The sequence below is a fragment of the Vulpes lagopus genome, chromosome 3, assembly GCF_018345385.1.
Source record: "Vulpes lagopus strain Blue_001 chromosome 3, ASM1834538v1, whole genome shotgun sequence".
NCBI lineage: Eukaryota > Metazoa > Chordata > Mammalia > Carnivora > Canidae > Vulpes > Vulpes lagopus.
Genome location: NC_054826.1, coordinates 135,920,615 through 135,927,759, shown reverse-complemented (window position 1 = coordinate 135,927,759; position 7,145 = coordinate 135,920,615). Strand labels below are relative to the sequence as shown.

The 7,145-nt window shown below is 36.0% G+C and overlaps 1 protein-coding gene across 1 annotated transcript in view; it reads left to right on the top strand.

Annotated features, from left to right (window-relative positions):
• LOC121486932 (pancreatic alpha-amylase) overlaps positions 1-7,145 on the top strand; it is a 72,457-nt gene that overhangs the window by 615 nt on the left and 64,697 nt on the right. The window lies entirely within an intron of this gene.

Sequence of the window (7,145 nt, the reverse complement as noted above, 5' to 3'; positions counted from 1 at the left end):
ATTTAGTCTTTTATTTTGGTGCTCCCAAATCTATTAGATTATCATGTAAAGGTGTAAGTGTTTCTCCTACAAAAGTATTGGTATCTTAGTGAAATTAGTTTTAGCTATGTGTTAATAAGAAAACTTTGCATATTAATAGTGTCCTATGAGTATATAATAATTTCACCAGAATCAATGCCCAAAGATTTTGTCTTTGTTGGAATGCTGTTGTGAATCACAGCTTTTTCCTCATAGCATTGTGAAATAAGGAAATTGGGAATTTTAAAGATAGTAATTAGGAGTATGAAGAAGTGAATCCTGTAACAGCTCATTTTTAGATGTCAATATATAGACTGAGGAATAGGTAGAAACCAAATGAAAATATCTCAAGTAGGAAGGGGTGGTGAAATATGTCAGATCTGTTCTTGACAGACCTCTCCTTGACAAACTGGTTTGATGGATGGAAGAAATGAGAGGAGATATTAAAGAAAATATTAGGAATTTAATATAGTGAGAATTGAAGACAACCGTGTTAGAGAGCAGCCTTGCTCTCAGGGACATACAGTATCAAAAAGGCTTTTTTGTGTGTGTGTTTTGGGGTTTTCTTAAAGATTTTATTTATTCATGAGAGACTCAGAGAGAGAGGCAGACACATAGGCAAAGGGAGAGACAGGCTTCTTGTGGGGAGCTTGATGTGGGACTTGATCCCAGGACCCTGGGATGGGCATGTAAACGGCTCATAATTTTGAAGATGGGCATGTAAACGGCTCACAATAGCAATGGGAGAAAGGACAGATTGTGTAGGTCTAGATATTTGTAGTTTGCTAGGTACATAGTAGGAGCATGTAAAACTTACATTTTTTTCAGTGAAACACAAGCAAGGTCACAGAGGGAAGGAGTGTTGGATTGAGGAAAGAAAAGAAAGTGTAAAATAGATACTTGGGAAAGTGGTAAAGACATTCTTACAAGATGGCTAGACAATACTTAAAGTGGTCATTAAAGTCTGTTGTTAATTTAAGTGATAGTAGACAAATTAGTTTGTGTTTTTCTCCAGTTATGTTTAGCCTTGATGCTATCACTGAGTAGACAGTTGAATTTAATCAAAGTTGGAGTTTACCTAGATGAAGACAACAAAGTGGGAGAAAGGAAAAGGTGTTGATGTATTCAAGAGAATGATTATAAAGAAAAGACAAGAGGTCTGGGTAAAGAGCAAGGTGAGAAAATGAAGGTTGAGATACAGTGGAGAAATGATAATCATCAGTTATAGATTGCAGTATGATTGAAGATGTATTGGAATTATTTACTAGAGATAGGATGTAGAAATTTGGGAGATTGAAATAAGAGAATAAGGTGACAAATTGACAAAGAGAGAATACAGTAATTAATGACTCTAAGTTCCAGGGTGTGAACATGGTAGTTGAGTGAAAAGAGTCATGGAAAGAGCTGAAATTAAAGAAATTGAGAAACTTGAGTATTAAAAGGATCATCTAAGTGGATTTTGAAATTATTAAGAATTATGACAGGAATAGTGAGCCAAGATCTAAATAAAATTATTCCTTAGAACATGTAATTCTGTTAGGTATGCCAAAACCCGTATTTAAAAATATCAGTTTATAAAATCCCTATGTGTCTCCCTCTTTCTACAGAGACAAGAAATTCAGCCTAATTTACTGAAAACTAGTGTATGACAGTGGTTTTGTAGGTGTAGATTCTAACATTAGATCTTGTTTCTAAGGTTTATTGCTTTGTGGCCTTGGGCAAGTTCTGTCAGTGCCCAAGGAGATAATCATGATACTTATCTTAGGGTTATTGTAAATATGATTTGATGAATGTAAAATACTTAAAACAAGTATGATAATGTGTGTAAGTGTGTGTAGTCAAGTTCTTTAGTAAATATTAGCTCTTGTGATGGTTGTGGTTGGTTCTCAGCTCATACTAATTCCAAAGGTGGTATAAAGATTTTGGTGTCTCAGACAAGATTTCAGTTATTTTTCCACTGTGATGACCAGCACTTCTCTTGGTCTGAGGGAGGAAAATTTTCCTTGATTATTCAAGGTTCTTTAGTCTAAAAATTAAATTGACATGAGATATAATTCATAATTTCCAGATATGTGCTTCTTCCAATAAATCTTTCAGTAAAGCACAAGAAAATATTTACTATCAGATCCAAATTTATCTTTAGTTTCTCTTCAGTTATGAAGCCAGATTTGAACCTATTATGTTCAATAGTTAATGTTTGGGTTTTTATCATATTTGGAAGTGATTTATGTCTAATAAATAAATTCCATGAATTTAACTTATCACTTAGTAAAACTTTTAGGTTTCAGATTACTGAAAAGATTTGAGATTCATATTTTAAAAGTTTACCCAAAACCTTTACATCTACTTAATTTACTTGTTCTTAGCAGTTATGTGTAGGTTACCCACAAAAACTTGATGAGACATCAGAGAAAGTCAGACATTATTGTAAATTTGTTTTGTTTGGGGTTGACAAATTTTGCTAGAGATAATTTGAACTTAACTTTCAGTAAACCCAGGCAGAATAAAAGTATTATTTTAATGCTGATAACTCTAAGGACATGTCTATTTTAATTAAACCAACAACGTTGTTAGCTTTAATACTGAATATTTTCCTAGCACACAGGAACTTGAAATTCACTGAATTGAGTTTCTTTTTTTATTTTTGAAAAATTTTATGAATTCAAAACTGTGCTTAATTTTCTTTAAGCCAATTAAATAGAACTCTTTTACAAATTAATTTTAGCAGTTCTAACCAGAGGTGGAAAAATGCCTAATATCCACAATAGACATACTGACAGATGCAGAAATCGTACTGTTATTAATATTTGAGGAGAAAAAGGGCAAGAGAACCTTTTGCAGTTCGTATTTTTTAAAAAGACCATCTTTTTTTCTTTTACTCAAGCAATTATGGGCTGTGTTTATACTTCAGAGATAGAAGATTTATAACTTTAAGGGACAGAGAAAGAATGTATTATAAGTTGTGTGTTTTTTTTTTTTTTCCTAAGAATTATAAGGTAATTGCTATTTAGAATTTACTTTCCTTAAGTACAGGATAATTTTGTTTCAGTAACCTGATTTTTTTTATAGTATCTATAAGTGTTTTGAGACTGAATAGATGAAGTTTTGGGATTGATAGAGATGTGGGGGGCTTTGATTTGCATTTCTGGTTTTGTAGAGATTTGCCAAGCAAAGTTGTTTCTAATTCCCATGAAGAGCTGATTTATAGCCTGAATATCAAGAGATTGATCAGCCTTTTTAGAGCAAGATTTCCAACTAATGTAGAGATCAGAAGGTTTATATCTTTGTAAAAAAAAAAAAAAAAAAAGAGGAATCTGTATAAAGCATTTTAACAAGAGCCAGTCCAGTCTTGGCTTCTATTAGCCCCTGAATATCAACCTTTGCTGTTTGTTTGTAGCAGGGCCAGAAAAAATTAGTGTCATCTGTTTCTTTTGTAGTGGGGAGGATATGAAAAGCCGCTAATCTTTCCAATTTCTCTGTAAATTTGGTGGGAACTTCTGAAAGTGGAGGTAAAAATGGGCTTTATAATTTATAAGATTCGCTGCTATCCAAGAGACACAAAATTTTTTCCCTCCTGGGTTGGGGGTGGGAGGTCCAGGGTACATCTGCAAAGGACATGGCATAAGAATGCCTAAAACTGGCAGAGCCTGATTATAGAGCTTTGGAAAGTAGGAATTGTAAGAAATAGCAAGGTAAGTCCTATTACTTGTCTTCAGTGCTTCTCTTAAATTTACTTCATGAATTTTATTTTATTTATTTTTTTTAAGAAGGTTTTATTTGTTTATTCATGAGAGAGAGAGAGAGGCAGAGACACAGACAGAGGGAGAAGCAGGCTCCATGCAGGGAACCCAATATGGGACTTAATCCTGGGACTAGGATCACGCCCTGGGCCAAAGGCAGACCCTCAACCGCTGAGCCACCCAGACGTCCCTCACTTCATGGTTTTTAGCATTCACATGAGTAATCTGTATACTTTAAATCTAGAGTTTAGGCTGGCGTGCTCTCTAAATCTTCTAAGGAAGGGTAAGTTAAAACAGGCAGATGGAGCTGGTTTTTAAGAAGGGAATTTACCTTGGATGTGAACATCAGTTTTTCTCTTAAGTCTAACTTCTGTTCTTTCACCTTGTCAAGGGAGTCCCTAAGGCTAGTAGATACACTAATAAGACAATTGAGAGCTCTGTATAAGGATTTTTTTTCTTTGAAGTGTAGCTAATTTAAAGGATTTATTGTCTGACCGTTGATAAGTAGGATCTTACTAAATTTTTTTTTCTTACATTTTTTTAATTTAAATTCAATTTGGCAACATACAGCATAACGCCCATTGGTTATCTCATCACATGCCCTCCTCCTTCCCCATCACCAAGTTACCCCATCCTCTTCCCTTCCACAACCCTTTGTTCATTTCCCAGAGTTAGGAGTCTCTCACGGTTTGTCTCCCTCTGATTTTTCCCACTCCGTTACCTTCCTTTCCCTTTTAATCCCTTTCACTATTTCTTATATTCCACATATGCGTGAAACCATATGATGATTGTCCTCTGATTGACTTATTTCACTCAGCATAATACCCTCTAGTTCCATCCACGTCAAAGCAGATGGTGGGTATTTGTCCTTTATGATAGCCGAGTAATATTCCATTGTATATATAGACCACATCTTTATCCATTTATCTGTCGAAGGACATCATGGCTCCTTCCACAGTTTGGCTATTGTGGACACTGATGCTGTAATCTTTGGGGTGCCCATATCCCAGCATTTCACTTCATCAGTATCTTTGGGGTAAATACCCAGTAGTGCAATTGCTGGGTTGTAGGATAACTTTATTTTTAACTTCTTGAGGAATCTCCACACTGTTTTCCAGAGTGGCTGTACCAGTTCGCATTCCCAGCAACAGTGCAAGAGGATTCCCCTTTCTCCACATCCTCTCCAACATTTGTTGTTTCCTGTTTTGTTCATTTTCACCATTCTCACTGGTGTGAGGTGGTATCTCATTGTGGTTTTGATTTGTATTGCCCTGATGGCAAGTGATGCTGAGCATTGTTTCACCTGCTTGTTGGCCATGTCTGTGTCTTCTTTGGAGAACTATCTGTTCATGTCTTCTGCCCATTTCATGACTGGATTGTTCTTTTCTGTTGAGTTTAGTAAGTTCTTTATAGATCTTGGATACTAGCCCTTTATCTGATAGGTCATTTGCAAATATCTTCTCCCATTCTGTAGGTTGTCTTAGTTTTGTTGACTGTATCCTTTGCTGTGCAAAAGCTTATCTTGATGAAGTCCCAATGGTTCATTTTTGCTTTTGTTTCCCTTGCCTTTTGTAGATGTGTCTTGCAAGAAATTGCTGTGGCCAAGTTCAAAACGGTTGTTGCTGGTGTTCTCCTCTAGGATTTTGATGGATACTTATCTCACATTCAAATCTTTCAATCATTTTGAGTTTCTCTTTGTGTATGGCATAAGAGAATTGTCCAGTTCATTCTTCTGCACATGGCTGTCCAATTTTCCCAACACTATTTATTGAAGAGACTGTCATTTTTTCAGTGGATGGTCTTTCCTGTTTTGTTGAATATTAGTTGACCATAGAATTGAGGGACCATTTCTAGGTTCTCCATTCTGTTCCATTGATCTATGTGTCTGTTTTTATGCCAGTACCACACTGTCTTGATGACTACAGCTTTGTAATACAGCCTGAAATCCACCATTGCGATGCCCCCGGCTCTGGTTTTCTTTTTCAATATTCCCCTGGCTATTTGGAGTCTTTTCTGATTCCACACAAATCTTAAGATGATTTGTTCCAATTCTGTGAAGAAAGTCCATGGTATTTTGTTAGGGATTGCACTGAATGTGTAAATTGCCCTGAGTAGCATTGACATTTTCACATTATTTATTCTTCCAATCCGTGAGCATGGACTGTTTTTCCATCTCTTTATGTCTTCCTCTATTTCTTTCAGAAGTGTTCTGTAGTGTTTAGAATATAGATCCTTTACCTGTTTGGTTAGGTTTATTCCTAGGTATCTTATGCTTTTGGGTGTAATTGTAAATAAGGTTGACTCCTTAATTTCTTTCTTCAGTCTCATTGTTAGTGTGCCCAGTGGCATTTCTGGGCATTGATTTTGTATCCTGCCACACGGCCAAATTGCTGTATGAGTTCTAGCAATCTTGGGGTGGAGTCTTCTGGGTTTTCTATGTACAGTATCATGTCATCTGTGAAGAGGAAGAGTTGGACTTCTTCTTTGCCAATTTGAATGCCTTTTATTTCTTTTTGTTGCCTGATTGCTGAGGCTAGGTCTTCTAGTACTATGTTGAATAGCAGGGGTGAGAGTGGACATTCCTGTCGTGTTCCTGATCTTAGGGAAAAGGTCTCAGTTTTTCCCCATTGAGAATGATACTTACTGTGGACCTTTCATAAATGGCTTTTAAGATATTGAGGAATGTTCCCTCTATCCCTACATTTGAAGAATAGGTGGTGGAATGGGTGCTGTATTTTTTCAAATGCTTTCTCTGCATCTAGAGTGGATCATATGATTCTTGTTTTTTCTTTTACTTAATGTGCTCTATCCTGTTGGTTGTTTTACATGTGTTAAAGCACCCTTGCATCCCAGGGATAAATCCCATTTGGTTGTGGTGAATAATCTTTTTAATGTACTGTTGTATCCTATTGGCTATGTCTTGGTGAGAATTTTTGCATCCATGTCCATCAGGGGTATTAGTCTATAATTCTCCTTTTTTGGTGGAGTCATTGTCTGGTTTTGGGAGCAAGGTAGTGCTGACCTCATAGGACAAGTTTGGAAGTATTCCGTCTCTTTCATCTTTCGAAACAGCTTTGTAGAATAGGTATTACTTCTTCTTTAAACGTTTGATAGAATTCCCCTGGGAAGCCATCTGGCCCTGGATTTTTGTGTCTTGGGAGGTTTTTGTTGATGGCTTCAATTTCCTCACTGGTTATACTGCCCTGTTCAGGTTTTCTATTTCTTCCTGTTCTACTTTGGTAATTTTGTGGGTTTCCAGAAATGCATCCATTTCTTCTAGATTGGTAATTTGTTGGCATACAGTTGCTCATAATACATTTTAAAATCATTTTTATTTCCTTGGTATTGGATGTGATCTCTACTCTTGTTTGTGATTTTACTAATTTG